The 23835-nt window shown below is 45.8% G+C and overlaps 1 protein-coding gene across 1 annotated transcript in view; it reads right to left on the reverse strand.

The window, feature by feature from the left end:
* Positions 1-23835, reverse strand: part of PPFIBP1 (PPFIA binding protein 1) — a 102346-nt gene that overhangs the window by 55882 nt on the left and 22629 nt on the right. The window contains exon 2 of the mRNA XM_058023707.1: positions 17634-17709. The gene's annotated coding sequence lies outside the window, so the exon portion shown is untranslated. The remainder of the gene's footprint in view (positions 1-17633; positions 17710-23835) is intronic.

Raw genomic sequence — 23835 nt, forward strand, 5'->3', positions numbered from 1 at the left:
AAAAATAAATTGTAGACTAACTTTCCCTTGGATTTTCTCTTTTTCTCCTCAAAAACTTGGGGATCTCTTCATCTTCTCCTAAACTGGAGCCCTTTGCCAATAACTCAAACTGGAGCTTTGCCAACAGCCTTTGTTTAGGTAGCACAATTGGAATCTGAGAGAGTCCACATCCAGACAAGCTGCTTTAGGCAGCACATGGACTTCAATCACTATTAAAAATGGACATTCTACCTTTGACACTCCTGAAATACTCAAAGTGGGTTCAAGACACAGATTTCAAATTTCACATTAGTTCGCAGAGTGCCATCCCACCACCAGCCAGAGCTGCCACAGACCTGCAGAGCAAGGCACTCGTGGCTGCACAAAGATGGGATACCTCCTGCCCAGGCAGTGTGGCTCTGTGGGGATGCACATCCTCATCCCCTCAGGACCATCCTCTCCTTGCTCTGGGACACAGCCTGTGCTGACTGCCCAGCCCCAGAGTCACTTGTTGATGATGTTAGGGTGAAGAAGAGGCACACACAGACAGGGCATTTTCCCAGCGCTGCCCTTTCCACACTTTCTCTCAGCTTCTTCTCTTCCCCACATCGCTTCTCCAATCCCTAGGGAAAGCACAGCTCCAGGGATTTCAGTAATGCTGGAGTAAGCAAAGTTTCTTATTCCTTTTTATTTTCAGCCAGGGAGCAGAGCACTGTTGATTTTGTCTTGCTTTTTCAACACCAAAGTCCCAGTGCCAAGAGATGAAGGACAAAAGCTGTGTGCTCTCAGCTCCAAGAGAGGGCCTTTCTCTTCTGAATGCTGCACTGGGGAGTAGCAAGCAAACAAATCCCCAAACTACCACTACAGGGCAGCTTTAAGGAACCTTATGCTGCCCACACCATTGCTTGGCTGGGGAGCCCTGTGCCCTGCCTACCCTTGTGCCAGCTTTGCTCCTCAGCACAGAAGCAATTTAGCAGCCAGGACAGAGGAAACAGCTCTTCTGCTGCTCATTCCTTTCTGCTGAAAGCCTACAGATGGCTCTTAGGGGTAGAGATGTTGTCCTCTCCATCCTCCTCTTGCACAACTGACACCTCCTCACCATCTTCTGCAGAAAGATGGTTTCAGTCTTGGTGCTCTGCAGCTTCCAGCATCACCCAAGGCAAAAAATCTCAGTGAAGCAGGGGCTGAGCTGTGCTTGGGGCTCAGAGTTCACAGGACAAAGACATCAGTGCTAGGGCAATAGAAACAATGCTGAGGTGGGCTGGAGGGCTATGTGGGTGAGGATAATACATTCATGGTTGATACTGAAGGACAGGGGGCCTTCACCAGCAAGGGAGGCAGCAGATCAGCAGCAAGCTGTGGCCTCTGCAGGAACAGAGCTTTAAACACTACTGGGCCCAGCCCTACACTCTCCTCTTTCTCCGGCAGCAGAAGAGGAGAGAAACTGTGGGGGAAAAGGCTGGAAGAGAAGAAAGGGAATTCTTTCTGCTCCTTCCCCTGTAAGAGAGAAAGGTCTGGAGATGGAAGGGAGCAGCCACTGTCCATCCCATGGCCAGGCCTCTGGGCACATGTAGGAGGAGGGAATATCCCACCCCTCACCCCATCAGCAAGATGAGCACAAAGTGCTGGCTTTGCACCTGAGGAAGATGCAGTCCATGGGATGAAGACAAATCTTAGCACTCAGAAAAATAAGACATGCTTGCATCAAGAGATGTGTGATACCCAGCTGGGGCAGAACTGCAGCTGCTGCAAACCTACATGGACTTCTCTGGGATAACAAGGTACTGAGACTGGAGTTATTTACTACAAGCATTCTAAGTGTCAAACATTTTTTTTTTTTATTATATAGAACCATGAAAAATGCATGTTTCTTTAGATACAGCAATAAATTGTGGCTTATTACTGACCTTACCAATAGTGGGCTGCCTTTAGCAGACAGGGCTGTAACACATTAAAATGGAGAAGAAGATAACTTGTAAGAGCAGTTTACAAGAAAATTTACAGCCCAATTGCAGCAGTTCAGTGTGAATACACCTATAAATCACCTGGTTTGGGTATCCAGAGCAGTCAAATTGAAGCAAGGGGCTACAAAACTTTCTTTGTAGGCACAGGATCAGCAGTGGATAGGTTAGCACACAGCACAAGTGGGGCCACGATCCAAGTCAACAAGTCTGAAGCAAACTTAGGTGTGGCTAAATCCCACGACAACAATAATGTAGAAATACCATCACATGCAAGAGCTGAACTGCCCCTCTCCATTATTAAATACCTGCCACATGTTTAAGCCAGTCAGGTTTACAGACTCTTCTGGAAAGCCAGTTTGAGGGGTAAACCCTCAAACTCTCTCAAAACTCGAGGTCTTCCAGAGGAGTCATTCCAGCAGGATATTAGTTTTCATGAAGAAAGAACAGCATTATTGAGGCACGTGGTTGCTGAAGGAAGTTTTGTGATCTATGAATATCCTGAAAGTTTGAACACAGAAAGGCCCTTATTTGACATGAAATATAGTAAGGCATAGAAGGGAAGGAAGGCATGGGGAAGCAAGATCACCTGACTTATTTAAAGTTTGTAATAGAAAAAAAAATCCTGACTGTTTAACTGTTTCCATTCCCTTGACCTACAGATTTAATTAAAATAAACTTTCAAAAACATTAAAAAATTAGTAATATTTTAATATGTTTTTATTAAAACACTGAATAAATTCAAAAATGTTTTTATGACATAGAAAGACCAAAAGCAACTTCACTGTTGTTTCAAAGTTGTATTGTGAGAAAGTGACTCTTGTGTAACTTCATATTTTTCTAACTTTCAACAGTTTTACTGTAAGAAACGATAGCAAGGATGGAACAATACATCTAGCTTTAAAGGCTCCCAAGCCCATTATTTATACACATCTAATTAACTCCTCCTGCACACATACACAGACACCCCCCCCTTGAGCACTGGGAACTGCTAATATAATTCTTGCAATTAAAAGCTTCAATGCCAGAATCCTTGTCTGCCAAAAGGAAAAACAACAACCACACTCCTCCAACACAGCTGGGCATGTTTGTACAGGAGTGGATGCCCAACCCTAAAACAAAGCTCAGCTCCAAGATCTGAACTCTCCCAAAGTTCAAGGTATTTATTAGAAGCCTGTAATCCAGCACCACAGACCACCTTGGACTCCAGCAGAGCAACCAATGCAAATCAGAAGTTTGGGGAGTTTACACACTGTGGTTTTGTTCAGCCATACCAGAGACCTCTGCTGATCATGGGATAACAGTGCTGAACAAGTCTCACTCAGTAACAGTTTTGCTTTGGTTTCCCCCTCAGAGATCATGTTAACTTTTGTTGTGTCAGGGACCCTGGCAGTGCAGACAGATGGGTGAAGGAGAACCTGCCTGTCACCATGTGAAAGCAAAACTAGCACAGAATAGTTCAAGGCCAACATTCATAAAGGCTTGGGTGCATTAATGACCCTCAGTATTTCCATACAAATCTTCCTCTGAATACATAATCTCAAGATAAAGCTTCAAAAACCTTGAGGGATCAGATACACTTATAACATTACATTTCTTTGAAGTACTTTTCCCTTTGTATTTTGACCACACTTCAAAGTTTTCCTACTTACATACAAATTAAATTAAGACATCTGATGCTAAAAGAAGCAGACACTGGAAGTGTTTCACACTTTCCCAACCTTTGGGGGTGCTGGGACAAGACTCAGTCTCATAGAAAGAAAGGTCTATATTAACCATAGGCTGATTTTTACTACACCAGCTGGCCAAGGAGGAGTTCTTCACGTATCAAAGGTCTAACAGAACCAGGGTACACCTCCAGCCCCAACCTGTGGCTGAAGATCCTAGTTCCAAGGAACAGCACAAGTCTAACCTGTAGGACTCAAACTGATTCGCTGCCATCAAGTGGGAATTTGTGATTAATAGGAGTGCCAAGTGCAGGAAGGCAACAGGATGGAGGAAGCTGGAACAAAACCAAGGTACACCAGCACTGGCAAAGCCCAATGGTTTTCTTAAGAGGCAAAGGGAAAATCTCAACCCAACTCCCAAACACTATGAAAGTTGCCATGGAAACTGATAGGGAGTGGCTGGCAAGATGCACCAAGATTTGTGCTTCCATCGAAGACCTTTTTGGAACCATTGGAATAACAGAACTGTCCTCAACTACCATGCCAAAAAACTCCACAGCAAACAAACCAACCAGAGGAATGCAAAACCCCACCCCAAAGAACAGAAGTACACAAATCATTACATTTTCTCATCATGCATAGCAGTTTCCTCAGCAACCACGCCAACATCTGGGGCCAAATCCTTTGTGGTATTCAAGGAGACACTGGAATTACCTGGGCATAATCTTGCATGTTCTTAAGCACTAAATGAGTTTTAAAATGTTAGTTCTTGCTTCATATATAACAGATCTATACAAATAACTATTTAAAACTTTTGCCTCCTGAGCATCCTGTTTTGGGGCTGAGTATTTTTCCATGTGTTTACTGAGCCATCACTGGAGGGACAGTTTCAGGGAGGTTATATTTAGCTCTGAAGGACTAAAGACCTTTTTTCCCTGGCTAAAGTTAGGAAGGGATCCTCCCTTAGAGGAGGATCTTACACTAACTCTGCTGACCACAAAAAAGCACTGAGACAAGTCTAGTTTGGGCTTGCAGACGACACTAGTGATGCCAAGGCCTCAGCCATTATTGTCCTGCTGCTTGAAACGGGAAAAGTAAACCCAAAACTGGCACAATTGTTTGCTTTACATACACAACAGAACCACAGTTTCATGCCTGTTTAGGAAAAGAAACATCACTTATTTCAGGGTGGAATTGTCACACATCTTCACACAGGGCTTGTGTCAGTACAGCTCCTCTCAGGGACAGCTCAACATTTATATTCCACTCCATGGAAACACCCTGCAGCAGGGGCACTTTGGCAGCTCTGCATGGCTGCCACTTCAGTCACTGGACAGAAATGGGGACAGCTCCACATCACAAGCAAATTGAACTGCTCACAGAAAAATCCATTACTGCACCCACCCCTCCAGCAGTGCTACAAACCCCTTCAGTTACCATCCTCCTTACAGTACAAAACTGTCACTTATCTCCATGGATTCATCCACTTCAAGATTCTCCTGGTAAGATACAGCAAAACCACACACCATGGTGCTTTACCTCAGAGAAGTTCAGGTCTTGTTGACAAACTCTGTTGTTCTTGCAAATTAATTCCTATCATAGAATCAGAGAACGGTTTGGGTTGGAAAGGATGTTAAAGATCATCTTGTTCCAACCCCCTGCCATGGGCAGGGACACCTTCCATTATCCCAGGTTGCTCAGAGCCCCATCCAACGTGGCCCTGGACACTGCCAGGGATGGGGCAGCCACAGCTGCTCTTGGCAATCTGTGCCAGGGCCTCAGCACCCTCTCAGGGAAGAGTTTTTTCACAATATCCAATCTAAACCTGCTCTCTGTCAGTGTGAAGCCATTCCCCCTTGTCCTGTCACTCCAGGCCCTTGTCCAGAGTCTCTCTCCATCTTTCCTGTGGGCTCCCTTCAGGCACTGCAAGGCCACAGTGAGGTCACCCCAAAGCCTTCTCCTCTCCAGGCTGAACAATCCCAATTCCCTCAGCCTTTCCTCCCAGCAGAGCTGCTCCATCCCTCTGCTCCCCTTGGTGTCCCTGCTCTGGCCTGGCTCCAGCAGCTCCCTGTCCTTGCTGTGCTGGGCCCAGGGCTGGATGCAGCCCTGCAGGAGGGCTCAGCAGAGAGGGGCACAGGGGCAGAATCCCCCCTCCCCTGGCTGCAGCCCAGGATGCATCCCTTAACACCAGTGTGCTCCTCCTGGTACACTACAGCTTTGGAAGTACTGAAATACCTTGGAAATCCTGCACTTCTGAAATGTTACTTAGTGTGTTTGAGACAATGATCTCTTCTCTCTGGTGACCAGGGACAGGACCTGAGGGAGCAGTACAGACCTGTGTCACGAAGTTTGGACTGGGGCTTTTACAAGTACACACAGAAAAAGAAGGGAAAAAATGTCAGAACAGGTGTCTCTGCATGGTAACAAGCAGAGATCTCTGGCAGAGGAAGCATCTAAGTCATGCTTAGATTTGGGATTTTGGGATTTGCTTTTTGCCCTTTATTAAAATTTTTGGCAGTTTTAAGTTTCTGTTTCCTGCAAAAGTCTCAATGATCATAAATGCATTTAGGTCTCTCCTAGTATTTTAATGGAATATCAGTTCCTGCTCCTCTACTTGACTTGCAGGCAAAATCTGCCATTTTAAGGAGATAATCATAAGCAGCTTTCTGAGAAATGTTAAGAATTCTAAATTGCCATTTCTGTGCTCTGGTTTGGGGTGGATATTTTTTTCCTCTCCCCTAATATTCTATTTAAATTGTCCTTAAAAAGAAAATGGAGTGTTGCCCAAGATGTAGCAGCATGATGTGCAGTATTTTACAGATTGCAAGATCTTAATCCATATTTTTCAGCTAATTAAAAACCTTCTAAGAAGTAGGGATTTAATTCCTTGTTGCAGTATTGTGTCTAAAAAAATCAAGATTTAGGAAAGCAGCACGAACAAGACAATTACTTCCATGGCATCCTGTTTTTTTCTAAACTAAGCCTCAGTATCAATGAAACAAGAGCTGATGTCCAGTCACTCGTAACCATTGATGAGGAGGGGAAGGAAGAGATTTAGCAGAAATGTGCACTTGGCAGGGAAGAAAGAGGTGTGAGTAAGGTACCTGGGGTGTCTTCAAACATTGAGTACACAGGTAATGAAGCCAGCCTGACCTACCATGCCCCTGAGGGCTTGAGGAGGAGACATTCACCACCAGCCTGACAGTGAGTGACCAGTGACTTGTGGCCAGAGGGCAGCGCTCCGGCTTCCTGGGCTGCCCAGGGAGCTTGCAGGGACAAGGAGGAAAACCAACAGATCATGGGACAGAGGACTTCTTCAGGCCTGAAACCAGCACTGAGAAGCCAGACCATGGCCAGACAGCTGCAATCCTCCTTCCAGCCAGAGGAAACAATTCCACAGGGCTGCTGGCAAGTTCCCATGCCACAGGCACTCCTCAGGCTGTACTCAGCAGCAGTTCTGGCAGCTGAGACCACCTGCTCCGTACTCACACAACACCTTAACCTGTGGTAACCCTGCCCAAGAGGCTCCCCGGTACTGCAGCACTGTGGGCCAAGGCAGGAAGCTTCCATCTTAGTCAACAATTTTTAACTTCTACACAGCAGTGTGCCAATAATATGCTGTAAAACAGCCATTATTTTCCCAATTCCAGCTGCCAAACTCAAGAGAGCTAACCTGACTGAAGACAGACATGAAGGTGAAGTAAACTGGGGATTAAATCAAAACAAACAGCTTGGCTAAACCAGTCACCCTGAAGGGCTTAGGTTAAAAGTTGCTCACCTGAGCTGGGGCTCCTGTTACTCTGGTCTTTATGGCTATTTTAAGGGGTGAGCCTATCCAGGTAGAGCACACATTGTACTTAGTGCAAAAATTCTTATCAGTGGGAACTTCTCACTTGTGGGGACTTTGCACCAGTGAGGAAAAAAGACAGCACTCCATGTAGCAACAGCATCCAGGAATCTGAAGCATGGCTCCACACTGCTGCTAAAGCCAACCTCAGTGCAAGTGGATATTCAACTTGTGCCTGAGCAATTTTTATCTCATAAACAATCAATGCTATACCCCTCTGCAGATTTCAAAACACTCATTTCAAGTGCTTTACAACTGGCCATGGTACGGGGCAAAGAAGAGTCAACTGATTTCTCACTGACACTAGAATTGTAGTAGCGTCTTTTGAAGTCAGAAAATACCAAGTAACAACAGAAAAAGAGGAACACACCCAGCATGCATGTCAGAACGCACAGGGCACCACAAGGACATCAGTGGTATCTCTGCATCAGCAGCTTGTTCCCTGGAAACTTCTTGTCCAAGAACTGTGACCCAGCCTGGTGCTCCTTTGCTGGCAAGATCTGACAAAATCCCAAGATGCCAGTGTGGCTGCGGGCCAGCAACCTGGTGCTCCAAAGAGCCACATGCAAATGTCTACTGAGGGTAACATGACCACACACATTCCCTCTCCTGCTAGAACGCCAGCAAGGCTCCAAACTCCTCCTGGGTAACACAGGAGATAACACAGACGGATCCCAGGGCTCCCTGGCGTGGATCACAGCATTCACTAGGGCTGTCACAACACTCTGAGAATTATACACAGCACACACCCTCAACAGCACAAACCTCAGAGCTGTCTCCATGTTCTGTGGCAGCAGAGATTAACACATGTTGACAAGTGATCAGATAGGGAAGCATTAGAGGAGACAGACGCAGCCCATTACTGCTGTTTGTTGTGTTCCTACACGGTTTCTCGCTGTCAGAACTGACTGCATTCATAGTTTCTCCTGATGTAGCAATGTTGTTGGGCTTCCCTTTCCCATCCTCTCAACAGGCAGCTATTTCAGTTGCTCAAAGCAGTGCTGCCCCTACCTTTAGCACAGGGGGATAATCACTGGCTGACAATGTCCTGCTAACAGGAAAACACACCTTAACACTACACCCAGGCACCAGGAAAGCCCTTGGCATCAGGCATCTGATCCAGGTGAGAGATTGCAGGAACCATCTGGAGGACACAATACCACATTCGTGCTGGAGTGTGCACATCACTCCTCCCAATTCCCTGCCCAGAGCACTGCAGCACAGCTGGCAGAGATTCTGTGAATGGCAGCACAGCTGCAAAAAGGCCTCTAAGGGAAATTATGAGATAGGCCACAAAGGAGTGGGAACATTCAAGTGTAGCTACTCTAGATACTCACAGGATGCAAAGGCATTAACTTAATACACAACACTCCTTGATAAAAAAAAATATGAGAAGGTTTCATATAGATCTCATATCAGCCTTACAGTATCTGAAGGGGGCCCAACAAGGAAGCTGGAGAAGAAATCTTCATTAGGAACTGGAGTGATAGATAAAGGGGAATGGCTTCACACTGAGAGAGGAGGTTTAGCTTAGACATTAACAAAAAATTCTTCTCTGTGAAGGTAGTGAGGCCCTGGCACAGGTTGCCCAGAGAAGCTGTGATTGCCCCATGATCCCTTGAAGAGCCCACAACCAGGTTGGACAGAGCTCTGAGCAACCCGGGATAGTGAAAGATGTCCCTGCCCATGGCAGGGGGTTGGAACTGGATGGGGATGTCCTTTCAAACCCAAACCATTCCATGATTCTATAAATTCCATTAGTGCCCAAGATCTCAAAGGGAAGCAATAAAACACTAGCACATTGTTGCACTGTGAAGGACAGGGTGGGAAAGGGCAACAGCCAGGACAAGGGCAAGGGAGGAACCTTGGAAGTCTCTGCTGAGGTCTTGGAGCAAAATGCAACCAAATACACAAAGAGGCTCCTGCAAGCACTTGCAAGCTGCCAATTTGCTCTGTTGCCAGATTGTTCTGGGGCTGAAACACTGACAGTCAACAAAGCTCTTCCTCAGACAGGGATGCAGCATTGCCACCTATCAGAGCTTCATCTCCTGTTGGGAGCTGGGAACAGACAAAAGGACACTGAGCTGCCGTAAGCTCAGTTTTGGTATTTCTGGCAACACTGCAGCACCCAATGGGATGCACCACACTATTTTCTGTCCCCACAGGGACAGCTGTTCGCTGCCCAGATGGCAGAGCCAGGATGGCTGCTTTACTACTGCCATCCCCCAGTGTCCCTCAGGCACAGTGACACCGATGGCACGTCAAGCCTCGGCCACTCGGCATCCGGCCAAGCAGGCAAACCAGCCAAAACACCCCTGGCACTGAGCCCTGGGAGTGGAGCCAGGAACGGTTGCCCAGTCCTGCAGCAGAGTTGAACTTTCCAAATATTTTGAACGGCTCCTTATCAGCAAAGCAGCTTTGCACCAGCTCAGCATTTCACAGTGTTTATAATCTGGTCCCCTTAAATTGGATTGACAGCCGAGCAGAACCACGGCCTGAAATAGCGACAGTCTCTCTGTCGGCACAGGAGCTTTTCAGCAAGACCCACCCAGCCTGAGATCAGCAAGTTGCACAAGCCCACATTGATGTCAAGCATGTTTCTAATGCCACTGAAGTCAATGCTGCTGAGAACATGCTTAACACTGGATTCCTGTTTGACCAAGTGACCAAAAGAAGATCTCAAAATACAGATCCTGGCAGCTTTGTGCCATCTGTGGGTGCTATCAGTAATAAATAGCAGCCCTCTCCTCACCACGACGGACTTCAGACCATCTGCCAGACACGGCCTCTGCCACAAACACAACATGAGCAAATCTTCACAAAGATCATTGTTGTGACAATCTGCCTTCCTTCTCCACTTAGAGGCACCACCAGAGCACAGCTCTGGGGGTGAGTGTCGGGGCGTGGGAGTGTGTGTGTGTGTGTGTGTGTGTGTCTGGGACCACAGGAAACACTGAAGTTCCAAAACTCACACCAAGTCTGCAACAAAGGCATGTTCACTTCCTATATGCATCTTGCTCCACATCACTCTGGTTCAGTGTGACACCACCATCACATAGAAAGGTAACTTCTTCACCAAGATATTTCAAGGCAAAATTTACTTAGGGTTACAAAGAGCCACTGTTACTGCATACAGAACACAAACCAAAAATCACTCAGTGAATCAGGGCAAACAAGTGCTGCTCTGTTGCACTGAGGGAGTTCACAGGGTGGGAGAACAGGCTGTGTCTGGGAAAGGCAATGAGTCACAGAAAGACTCCACTGAACTAAGTTCACCCATCTGCCCAGCACTCAGACAGCACCTGAGCTAAAAGTTAACAGCCTATGCCACTCATGGTGTAGAGAAAACAAGCACTGGCCACTGGGTCATGACCCCATGGGGACATCCTGCAGTATTACCACCCTTAGCGTATCAGGGACTGACTTTATTAGCCACTGATGCTTATATGGCTATTGGTTCCACTGCACCTCCTTCAGGTGTAGGACTGTCAGCTTGGAAGGTGCTCCAGACATCAGAGATCTTGGATGATGCCCACCTGCCACAGCAAGGATGATTCCACTCCCAAATTCTCATCTTGTCCCAGCCAGTGCTGCTCACTGTAGGTCTTAGAGGAACAACTTTATCCCCTTTATCCAACAGGGTGTTGGAGGGCATCAGCCTAAATCCCTACTGCTTAATGCACCTCCAGTTGGTGGGCACTGACCTCCTCAGGGTGTGGAAAGAAGGGTGCTTCCCAACTACCCCATTACACACCTCAGAAGAGGTGTACCACAGGAGGATCAGGCCTTTGGAATATGGCAATTGTTGTGCCATCCTAGGGAAACAGACAGAATTCTCTGCCATTACCATTACACTAAACACTAGATGATTCAACTGAACTTGCTTTCCCCTCATGAGGTAAGGCTATTTCCTACTTTCTTCCAGTAACTCAGATTTGTCTATGTCCTATTTTTGGTTTCTAAATTAAGAATATTGCTCATTACCAGATTATATGGCATTTATTCTGAGGAGCAAGAGATACTGATGCAGCTAAAATTCAATATAAACACCCCGTGGATGTAAGCCATGACATTTATATACCGGATTAATAAGCACTAAGAGGAATTTCTGATGTAGGGCACATGACCCTCCCTCCATTTCAAAAGCAATTATTTTAATACCATGATTTCAAAGTGTGATGTGTCCTTGGAAACACTGGCAGCCAGACAGCTTTAACAAAAAAGCTTCCAAATCCTGGAAGAACAATTTCAGGTGCATCTCCAGTTTTGAGATAAGAACATCTGGAGTGAGTGTGTGGGTTGGCCAGCAGATAAGCAGGCTGAGACAAACACCAATTTAATGCAGAGTGGGTCTGAGCCTCCCTTAGAAAGAGGGGAAAGACTGGACATAATTCCTGCTCCAGCCCATCTCCAGCTGCATCCAGTACCTCTCCCACTGCTGTCACTGCCAGGTTTCTGGAGCCTCTCACTGCTTGAAGTGGCCCTTGCCTTTCACACCTTGTCACCTACCCCTTGATATTTTCCAGATAGCTCAGCCTGAAGCCACTTCCTTGCTCGTTTTAGAGGGCCAGCTTACAGCTGGAATCCCCCCAGAGAACACAGCCAGGCTCCCTGGTTATCACTTGGGCCACACCACCTCAGCCTTTCAAACACAGGAGAAATGGGGAGCTTGCCAATTTGCAGTGAGGAGAGCTGGAAAATGACAACAGCTGGTTTTCCACTGAAGACCTTAGTGCTTTCTGACAGTGCTTTGATGGCCAAGGGGAAAAAAAAAAACCAGCCCCATCCAACCCTCCGTGGGCAACCACCTTCCAGGCAGTTGGTCCCTTCCTCTTAATTTCAAATACCTAAGGAACACCCAGAGATCCTGAAAGGTCTCAACAAAATTCCTTGGGTATCAGTATGATCTGGGCAATTTGCCGCGGGCACATTCTTGGAGGTACTCACCACTTTTGGATGCAATACCTCAAAAAAATTATAGAACACAAAATTAAAACAAACACAACAGAACAACCCCAGGTGCACATGCAGCTCCCCACATGCTGAGCTGCTGACATTTTTCCTAAGCAGCTGAAATCAAAATCTAGTGAGAGAAGCTACCAGATGACAAAGGAGAGACACCAAGACCTCACCACAAGTACTCATACCCTGCAAGCAAGGCATGAAAGCCTTCACCAGTTGCTCTGCACTCTCTGCTGCAAATTCCAGGTCCCAATTCAGCCCTGAGAGCTTCCCAAGCCCAATAAAGGAAAAACATCCAGATTCATGAAAAGCCACATTCAGATCCTTAAAAAGTCAGCAGACAAGTAATCAGCAATTTGGGTGTCATGACAAGCAGAGGATGAACCCAGAGCCCCGGGAGCAGAGAGTGGTTCAGGACAGCTCTGCCCAGCACTGGGAAGGAGCATGCACAAATGAGGTGTTCCCTATATAAGAAAGTCAAAGAAAAATGAAAATAAAAATACTGGTTGTGATACCTTGGTGCTGCTGTCCATCACTGAGGGTCTCATCTAAGGCATCAGGATATCTGTCCCACTCATCAGAAACAGAAAACTAAATATAATCTTGGAACTAAATCTTGAGCCCCTAAAAAAGTCTCTGCAAAGTTCTGCATCCCCAAAAAGAGCACATGGCTGGAGACAGCTGCTTTCTCCACCGCCTTCCCTAGCATGGCATGCCCAGAATAAAGCTGTGTTAAGCCAAGCAAGGCTTTTTGCCTGGAAGTTTATCAAACAAGGCATCTGGAGCCAGTCAGAAGGTGGCCAGGGAACCTCAGAGCCTGCAGAGAAGCAGCCACGAGATTTTCCTAAGAAGATGAAGGAATTCTTCATGTGATTTCCATGCTCCTCTGCACCTAGCAGATTATCCATTCTCCCCAAGAGGACTAAACTGCCCTAACACTCTCCAGGGCTCCAAAGCAACTTTGTAAAAAGACAGAATTCCTGAAAAAAAGTTTTAACTAACTTCTACCAAGTAGGCAACAAAATTGTTACTGTGACTTCCTCTGTAACAGAGTGCCTAATTACACAGTTTACTGCCTACAGCACTCACCTTTTCTACATGTCATGAAATGCATTTGGGAATTAGGCAGCTCTAAATCCAGGCCTATAGCCTAGTGCAGTTGTATGAAATTATTTCTGCAAATGACATCATTCCAGACACCACTCTGAGCCAACAACTTCCACTACAGTCCCTGGGAGGGAAAAAAAAAATATCTTAGCATGGCATGTGGTGGATGAAACAAGAAAGATCAACTTCTATGTACTGACACAGTTCCCATTTTGAGGCTCACTTTACCCATCTTAGTCTGAGATGGAAAACAAGATGGGGAAAAAATATTCCCAAATAATACAGAAAAGGTCTCCTCTGCCTCTGGTTTGAGAGGAAAGAAGAGGGAAGGAGCACGGAGATCCCCCAGACAGCAGCGAGTGACACCCCACAAACCTAATCCCATCAACATGTTGCTTCACCTTTATAAAACTTTAGACAATTCCTCACACACCTCCAACCACATCAGTCAGTGAGAAAACTTATTTAGGGATACAAAAACAAACCATCAAAAAACACCACCAGAAAGTGCACTTAAGTAAGTAGTGAAGAAGGCTAGGAAAGATCATTACATTTCCCTTTGTGTCAACCTGAATCAAACTTTCCTTTGCTCTAGTAGAAGTCAGGAAGGTGGGAACTCAAATTGACCTTGTTTCTCTTTCCATGGCCTAAGCTCACTTGACTTCTTGTTCACTTTGCCCATCTGCAGAACACAGGAAATGATAATGAGAAGCTACTACACAATGTTATAGGAATTATTCAATCCGTAGCCACAGAGTTCTTTGAAGATGCAAAGTGCCAAGCATTATTACTAGATGAAGAAATGATGTATTTTCTCCCCCAAGCTATACAGAGGAAGAAAAAAGCCATGCAAACAGCCAACTGTATTCCTAATGAGATGCAATACTGAAAAAGTGGGGCATCTTAAAACAGATTGGACCATCTTTTTCCAGCTCACAAAGATTATTCCCAATACATAAACCTCAGAGGATTATAAATGCAAGCAAAGAAACTTAGCTTTTGACAAGATTTCTGCAGAACAAAATAAGCTTGTCTAAATAAACAGGGAAAATGTACATTTTCGGTCTTAGAGAGAGCAAAAAGAGTTTTTCAAAGAATAAGGGAAGAACTGAAATCAGGTTTGCAAGCTTTGTGAGGGATGAATTTATGTTTTCTGAATAGAAAGCAATTTCCAGGACTGGGAAAGTCAATAAAATAAGAAGAACCGGATGGGAGGGAGGCAGGAAAACGCCGTGTGCAGCAGAGGGGTCACATGCTGGACAAACAGGGCAGGCTGCTCCGTGTTTACAGACAGACACATCCCCCCTCTCTGCAGAGATCCATGTGTATGACAGAGCCACCAGCAGAACTGTGGGCGAGCAGAAGTGTTCAAATCACTTTAAGTTCAAACCACATCACATAAAGCGTGAGGAGCAAAAGCACAATAAAGTACTTCTTTTCTGCAAGCAGCAGTATTTCCTCTCAAAATAAGGGGAGGAAAAAGACACCAGAAAAATCCCATCCCAGCCTGCCTGGGGACCCTCCCCTACCCCAACCATGGGCAGTGCTGCACCTCCCATAAACATGCAGAGCAGCCACAGGCTCTGGGGAAATGCTTGAAATTATTACTATTTTGAGTACAATTGAGTTTAGCACAACTATTAAAAGCCCAAGAAAAGCTGTGTGTGGGCTGGGCCCTGCAGGACAAGCCATCAAATGCCAATAAATGGAACACATAGAAGTAGCCTTGTGCTTCTTTCCCTCCTGTATTCAATGTGACATTGAGGGTAGAAAACCCAACAAATACTGATTATTGCCCCTTGCACACAAGCACTGTAAGAGGTGGACTGGATATAATTTCAGTGCTGCATGTGGTGCTCTGTCTCAGCTTTAGACACACCAAAAATCTGCTGTCACTGAGCACAGACCTAACTCAGAGCTGGTGGAGGAGGGCGAAGACACACCTGCAAACCTGCAGGGCTCTGCTAGGAAAGAGCAGGAGCTGCAGGGAGTGTGACTGGCTGGCTACACAGACTTAGCCAGGTTTCTGTGTCTTCATGGCACCACACTGAAGCAGCTGCTTCTGCTAAGGCTGATTTCAAAAGCCTTATTTAGCTTTTCTGCATTATTTATACATGTGGCCTTACTGCAGGGCAAGGCTGAACTGGCAGCAGTACATTTAACATGGAGCTAGCCAAGGAGGGAAGATGGAAATCCATGCTTTTATGGATAAATAGAGGCCGTGGGCAGAGGCACTGAAACTCCACTCTGAACACTTTGGTGTATTCTTTGTGGTGAGCCTGGAGGTCAGACATGTGCTGAACTTGTGGTAACCCAGCAAAGAAGCCCATGTTCCTCTCCATCTGGGAGAAGCAGCCAGCAGCCCCAAACACAGTCCCCTGCCCTGTCAGTGCTGAGTCAGGCATGGGAATTTCCTGCCACCTCATTAGGAGAGGCTCTTGTTTATCTGCTTAATGGGGAAAGCAAGCAGCAGTTGGAGAAATCAGGCTTTTAGGACTGATTGCTGAGGGCAACAGGTCTGACTCCTCCAAATGCCAGAAACTGCCAGTCCTGGAGCCACAGGAACGGAGAAGGGAGGACTGAGCACCTGCTACTTCAGTCCTGGATGGACATGGACACACACACTCCCTCCCAGGGAGAGCAGCACCAGTGACAGGGAAAACCAGGCAGATTTATGTCCCAGGCAGGGGGAATCAGCACAGCATCTGGGGAGCAAGGAGGGAGAGACTTCCAGCAAAGGCAAGACATTTGCACAGAGATGCCAGCAGATTGAAAGTCTCCAAACACACAAGCAGAAGGTGGCTGCTAGCCAGCATCAGACTTTTAACCATGTTTTTACAGCCATGATTGATGCAAATCCAGCTGGAGTGTAATCCCACCGAGCCTGATAAGTGGTGATAAAACTGAAAGAATGTGACCAGGATGGGAGACAATAGGTGACAACCACTTCCAGTGCCAGCAGACCTCTGATTAAAAACCAGGGAATAAAAGCTTTTGGCAGTGGAGTTCAGGGCTTCTGACAAACAAGGAGCAACAACACCCACTTCTTTCCAAGTCCTTGGGCAGCTGTGAATCCCAGAGAGAGCTCATGCCCAGTGATTTAGTGTGGGAAGGGTTGGAGAGCCACGAAGGAGCACTCCAAGGGCTATGGAGAGGCTAAGGGAGTAAAATAAGGGAAATGGCATTTTAAATGAGACACCAGTCCTCACACCCTGTAGGACTGGGAGCCCAGCTGTGGAGTTATGGGATGAGCACATCCCAGCCAAGGGGTGCAGGGATCAAGTGCTCGCTCAGCAATCTGACCCAGCTCTCCAGCTGGAATTTAAGAAGCTAAATCATACCATAATATCCAAAACAAAGTAGATGAGAGAAAACCATTCCCAAAACAAGATTGCCAGCTCTGACATGCACTAGGCTACTTGGATCAAATCAGTCTAGACTGAATGCAAAATGCTGCTCCTTGAAGCCAACAGAACTGGGACATTTCCAAAGGATCTCACAACACATACTCTGTTTTGCTGAATGCATTTTCTCGTAAACTTGCCCCAGTAATCTGAAGGCCCTTGGCAGTTTCTCTGCACATTGCCACAGACCTGCTGAGTCAGACTCACTGCACATGCACAGCTGCATCACTCAGTCACAGCATGTCCAGGGGGACCTTGTGCTGGAGCTGAACCCTCCAAACTGGGGTGCACTGGCACTGCTTGAACCCTCCACATGCCACAGAACAGCTCATTTTAGTTTTGCTTCTTGGATAATCCGAACATACTTCGTTACTCTGACACAGTCCACACGATAACCCTAAATCTACTGTCATTAAACACAGTTTCCACATTTCTCTGATAATAAACAACATCTTAGTTGTTTAAGTAAGTTTGTTAAGTTTGTTAAGTAAGGACCATCCTTTAAAAGATGTAAAACCAATGGATATCTGCAGAAGCAGACTGACATTCTTCTACAACTCTTACAGGAAATAATATACAGCATCATTTTAATGATATTTGAAATGAAAGCCCAAAGGAGCTGTTGTGTAAGATATTAAAAAAGCAAAATAAAGCAGCAGATAGTAGATAATAGACATCAGCAATGCAGTGGGTTTAGATTACTCACTCAGAGGAACAGACTTAGTGTTGATCTCCACTGTCACTCTTGAGCAAGTACCACTGATCCATATAAACATCCAACCCTGAGAAAAAGAGAAACAGAGATTTTGATTAATCACTCAAAGCCTGAGATGACTTAACAGCGATATCTTGTAAAAGTTTATTATCAAGTGACACAGGGTACAGGAAGCACTGCGGTTGATGCACATAACAGCATTTAAAAAAAGCTAATACCAGGAGATTAAAGGATGACAACTGATGTACAAAAAGGAAATGAGCTTGTTAATTCCAAATAATTCCCAGCAGCATTATTTTTCAGTATCTCTACATTACACAGCTGGCCTGTGCCTGCCCTTGACCTCTCCAGTTGATCACACACATATAGCACAAAACAAAGGTGAATAATACCTGGCAAGGCGTCCTTCTCACTACTGCAACCCAAACAAGCCCCAGAGAAGCACCCAACGTTGCTGAACATTTGAAAATCAGGGTGTGAAGTAAAGCCAGTGGAAGTCAGAGCAGCCCATAGCACTGAACCAACCCCACAACTCATTCCCAACAACTATTCCTGAGTCTCTTTACTGTGACTATTTTGCTAAATCAAAGATGTTCTCTGTTCCTGTGGTTTGACAGGAAGTTTTAATCTCGGATACTCCCATCTACAGACTGTGCACAGAAGAGGAGCTATTTGGTATGGGAAATCTGACAGAACTGTTACAGGAGAAGGCTCTAGGTAGGCTTTGAATCTGAAATGCAAAAGGGAAGTTTGGGGAATAAATAATAACTAATAACTAAAAACTTCCAAACCTATGCAGTTACATGAGCTCCCATTAGAAGAGGCATAAGAATAAGTGACTCAAATACAAATGCTCAGTGAAATATGGTCAGTAGAAGGATAGAAACAACCAGTGTACCCCCACCTGAGACACTTCACTGGCACACTGAGACACTGCTCTCCAAACAAAAATCATGACAAGAGCAAGAGCAGGAGTTTAATACAAGCAAGTAACATGACTGGAAAGCAAAGAATCAGCTCAAAAATGTAGGAATAAAGTAAAGGCACACTGACTAACTAGTTGTCAACTTGTGGCAACAAACTGCAAATATCCAGAGGTTTTAAACTGGAAGAGAGAGAATTCAGCCCTTGTATGACTGGGAGGAAAAATCCCCAAATATTTTCAGGTACAGTAAAAAGCTATAATAGATGATCTCAAGGCACACAAATTACTGGGTGCTTGTTACTTCTCAGAACAGTTTTTTAGAGTACGTTGAACAAAACCACCAGGGGAAAAAAGTGACAAAGAACTGAGCAGGACAGAGGAGCCTGTGCAAGCAGACTGTCACAGGACTGGGGCTCCAGGCTATTGCAACAGACTAATTATGTACTGAGCCCTGTGCAACACAGGGAAAAAACATCTGCCAGATGGAAAAAGACACAAAATGTGGTAGGCGGGGCAAAAAAAATATTTGAGGTTTCTATAAAGGGCATTGCAGAATGTCATGTATGAAACTGCAAAGCCAGGGAAAAGAAGTTAGTTAACGGTGTTATTTTAAGCCTGCCTAAAGTAATATGAAGGGCCGAAATGGAAAACCTATAATTAGATGGAGCTTCTCCCCTTCATTACAAATATCTGACTGGAGCTGAGGCTCCCAGATTGACAGGACCTTTGGGATTGCTGTTGCCAGGGCTGCCAGGACACGCAGGCAGCAGTTGGGCAGGGGCAAGGAGACATGGAGCACAGCTGCCATGCGATTCTGCAGCTGCACCTTCGGTGCGTGGGACCGGCCACCTCTGCCTGTCACAGCCGGCCTGGCCCTCCTGCTGCAGCCACAGTGCTGCCCCAACCCCCTCAGAGGCCCGTGCAGCACAGGGAAGCCCCAGCAGCTGTTCAGAACCAAGCTCCCAGCCAGGTCCATCTCCCACCACGCTGCAGGAGACTCGCACTCCCCACGAGGGCTGTTCTCCACACTGACTTGCCACTCCCAGCACGGGTGGCAGCACCACAGCTATTCCCCAGCCTCTGCACCACCACTATTTTGGTAAATCAAAGATGTTCTTTGTTACCGTGCTTTGACAGCAAGTTTAGTCATTTCCTTCTCGACACAGTCAGAGCTACACACTCAGCCCACACCTCGGGCTGTACGGCCACTGGCTGCCTGATGAGGAAGGGAACGTGTCCCTGCATTCCTCAAAAGGGAACAAACTGCCTCAGACCCTGGCAACACAAGGATTCAGTTTGTTCCCAAGGCTGCTAGGGAAGTGGGCTTCATTTCCCACTCCCCTGTGTCCTTCCTTCCTCAAACTCAATTTAAGTTTGACTAATGAACTTCCGGGGCTGGTTCTGGCTGGGATAGAGTTAATTTTCTTCATGGCGGGTAGCATGGGCTAAATTTTGGATTTGTGCTGCAAACAGCGGGGACAACATAGAGATGGTTTAGTTCTTGCTGAGCAGGGCTTGAGCAGAGCCAAGGCCTTTTCTGCCTCTCAGCCCATCCCAGGGAGGGGATGGGGGTGCACAGGGAGTTGGGAGGGGACACAGCCAGGACAGCTGACCCCAGCTGACCAAAGGGACACTCCAGACCTTATGGCATCATGCCCAGTATATAAAGCAGGGGGAGGGTGCTCGGAGTGCTGGCATTTGCCTTTTCAAGTCACTGCTACCTGTGATGGGGCCCTGCTCTTCTGGGGATGGCTGAACACCTCCTTGCCCATGGGAAGTGGAGAATGAATTCCCTGCTCTGCTTGTGTGCACAGCTTTTGCTCTCTTTATCCCAACCCATAAGCTTTGTCACTTCTACCCTTCCAATTCTCCCCCTGATCTCACCAGGAAAGGAATGAATAAGTGACCTTTTGGGGTTTAGTTGCTGGTTGGGGTCAAACTCCAACACTACCCTAGCAGACACCCTCTAACCCTAAGCTAAAGAAATCTCTCTTGCACACCCTCACCTCTGAAGACTGTTTACAGAAGTATTTCCTATAGGACTGGCTGTGATGTTCATCCCAGCACTTCTCCAGCCTGAACAGGGCACAGGACACAGAGATCCAGGGGGCTTCACCCCGTGCCCTGCATTGGGATGCCAGGAAGGCTGACAGCCCCCAGGGAAAGTCTGGAGTTCAGAACAGAGAGTGAAACCTGGGACTTGTTGGGACTTCTGGGAAAGGGTGGGGCTTTTCTGGTTTAACTGGAAGGGTCAATTATCATCCAAGAACAGGAGCTGAGGGAATAGCTGCTCCCATGTCACACACAGCCTGACCTGAGGGCACACTGGTGGCCGGGGGCTCTCCAGCCTTGACAGCAAGAGCTAAGTCTGCCACCGAGTTCAATCCAAGTTCACTTCCAGTATGAAGAAAACAACCTCTCAGAAAACCACTCTCATAACCAAGAGCCAGTTGTTAGGAATGATCATTTAACAAGAGCAGGACTAGGCAAATCAGGTGAGAGTTAACTGGGTTTTTGCTTTCATAGAGAGAACATCACAAAGTATAAACACCCTGGGGAACCTCACCAGTATCCCCAGGAAAGAAAGGTGCACGATATGGTTTTCTTTTTCTTTTCCAGACTCTAATTTCTTAACCAGGAAGAAAATGCAAATCCTAATCCAACAATTTTACATGTTCAGCAGTAATATTTTGCCTTGCCAATCAAATGTTTTCTGCAACAGCCACCCATTTCTTTTTCGAATCCAAGACGCACAACTGCATGCAATTAATTACACACTGTGTGAATTTAAACAGAACACAGCCCTGTGCTCAAAGACCTGAAAAAAATCACATGTTGCACTCTGTTTAGGGGCACAGTTTAACAAGAAAGGTTAAGGCAGCACTATTTCTTTGCTTTGTGACTCCTGAGAGCTTTGTTTCAGGAATATTTCCACAAGAATGCAAGAGCACTGCAAGCAAATAGTCTGATTCATGTCTGCTCTTTACAAGATAAAAATAAAGATCTGTTTTGCCTAATCATTTCTGATCAACTAAAGCAAGGCTTTGAGATACAAGATCTGAAAGAGCTCCTGCTCTTTACTAAAAGCTAAAAAATTACTCTAACATGGGACCCGGGTAGTCACAGCACAATTCAAATTACTGCTCCTTCCCACACACTTGCCTCATGTCTGTCTGTTTGTGTTTCAATTAAAAAGCTACTGTGACATTCTTCCTACGTTAAAAAGAAATTTCCACAAACAGGATTCAAAATTACTAAGGAAAAATTATTAACATATACAATTTGAAGGAAGTCACTGATGCAAGCTGATTTGTGTCCAGCTATCTTGCGTTGGAAAGGTGGGAAGAGGATTTAAAGCCAAAGGAGCAAAGCAAGCAAGAAACACTGACAGTCTGAATGATCTGGAGAGTTAATGGTTTTCCGTGGAAAAAGCCATTGACAATAGCACGATTTTTTGTAAAAGGCCTTTGGGCAAAGGCTGGTTTGAATCTGAATGGAAGCAATCAGGACTGCAGCTTGAATGATTTCCTCACATCTGTATACACCATCCGTCCATGCCAAATATCACCCACCAACACAGCCTCCTTCACCTTTAAGTCACCCTGTCCCAGGATGCATTTTCCAGTCCCTGCAGACCATGTAGCAGATACCTTATTTATGCTGGGATAGGCTAGCTGCACAAGAACAGAAAACACAGATGTTTGAGCCCTTATCTTTATTTTTAGTTTCTGGAAGGCCGCAGACATTTTGACACAGACAAAAATCACACAGCATCCACGGTAACAAGGCAGTCTGGTTTGGGGTCTTACTGCACCCACAGCTGAAACCCAAACCTTGTGCATTTACAAGTGCCAGCCCTGAGCTTAAAAAACAAGTTTTGAGCCAAACCCAGGGGGTCTGGCACAAATGAACAAAACTAACCACAGCATTAACTCCAGTGAGCCAACCAGCTGATAGCTCACATAACATTTCCTACCACAAAACAGCACATTTGAACAATGTACATGCACAGAAGTCACTGAATCCACACAGCAGCACTGGAGGATACAGACAACACAGCCAACTACCACAGCAAAGAAACACTTTCTGGAAGCATAATAAAATAGTCTGAATAATCTCATGAGTCAGAGATGAATAACACAAGATAGACCATTCAATGAAGTACTTGTAAGACCAGCAGCAAGAACAAACTGCAGAAGGTTTAAATAAAAGCTTTCAAATCATTGACTGATCAGATATTAAGTGAAACTAGACGTGATTTACACAAAGAAAAAATATGACTAATCTATGACTAATTTTATATTAATCACTGGTGTCCATCTCTGAACTGGAGTGCCACTGCATGCAGTTCCTGTCAGCTGTGAAAATACAGATGTTAGTTGATGGAAGATGCAGAACTGTCTGAAAAACATGGAAGACTACTTCATTCATTTAACTGAAGACCTCATGCCCCAAACCCCATGTTATTGAAGCAGGGTGATGATAAGTCTGTGGAATCCGATATGAGAGAATGACAGATCTGAGAGCACCAAGTGCTGGTGCTGTCAGTGTCCTCCCCTCAGTGTTGTGTCATGTTTGCTGACACTGAGGGGACTAAAGCCATGGATCCTGTTAATCAGACAGCAGCCCAAAGCAGCAGAGGCTGCAAGAGCTCTGTTAGAGGAGACTGATTTTTCTTTAGGACAAGATATCACAGTCAAGCACTGCTATCACTAAATGAACACAGAAAGATCATCAAAGTGTTATCTCTCTCAGGCACCAGTTTGGTTTTATTCCACTACATATGCAAAAGAGCCAGGAAAAGCCTCCATGTCCCTGATCCCTTCAACCCTGGCACACTCCATGAAATGCAAAAGGCACTGCTCTATCAGTGGTGTTCATCTCCTAAACTTCACTGGTGTTACCTTTGCTTTCTGTCTTTCTTCCCAACTCTGCTCAAAATAAGCACAAGATATTCCTTGACAAAAGGCATCAGGCTCTCACATAAAGTTCCCCATACCACTTTCCAGGAATATGCCTGCCCTTCAATTACCCTTAATTGTTCTGGGCATCCTTCACATTCACAGCAATACTTTGACATTTCTCAAAGGAATTTACACAGCTCCAACCACCACAAGCTTACAGAACCCTGCTATTGAAGGACACACAGCCCAACTCTGTGTTTCCAGAGCTGGGAAGTGAGGAGGAAGCGTTGCAAGAAGCAAAACCCAAAAGCACTTACCAAGAAAAAGAACAGAACAACATCCTTTTGCTGCTGTCAAGAGGAGA

The sequence above is a fragment of the Melospiza georgiana genome, chromosome 4, assembly GCF_028018845.1.
Source record: "Melospiza georgiana isolate bMelGeo1 chromosome 4, bMelGeo1.pri, whole genome shotgun sequence".
Lineage (NCBI taxonomy): Eukaryota > Metazoa > Chordata > Aves > Passeriformes > Passerellidae > Melospiza > Melospiza georgiana.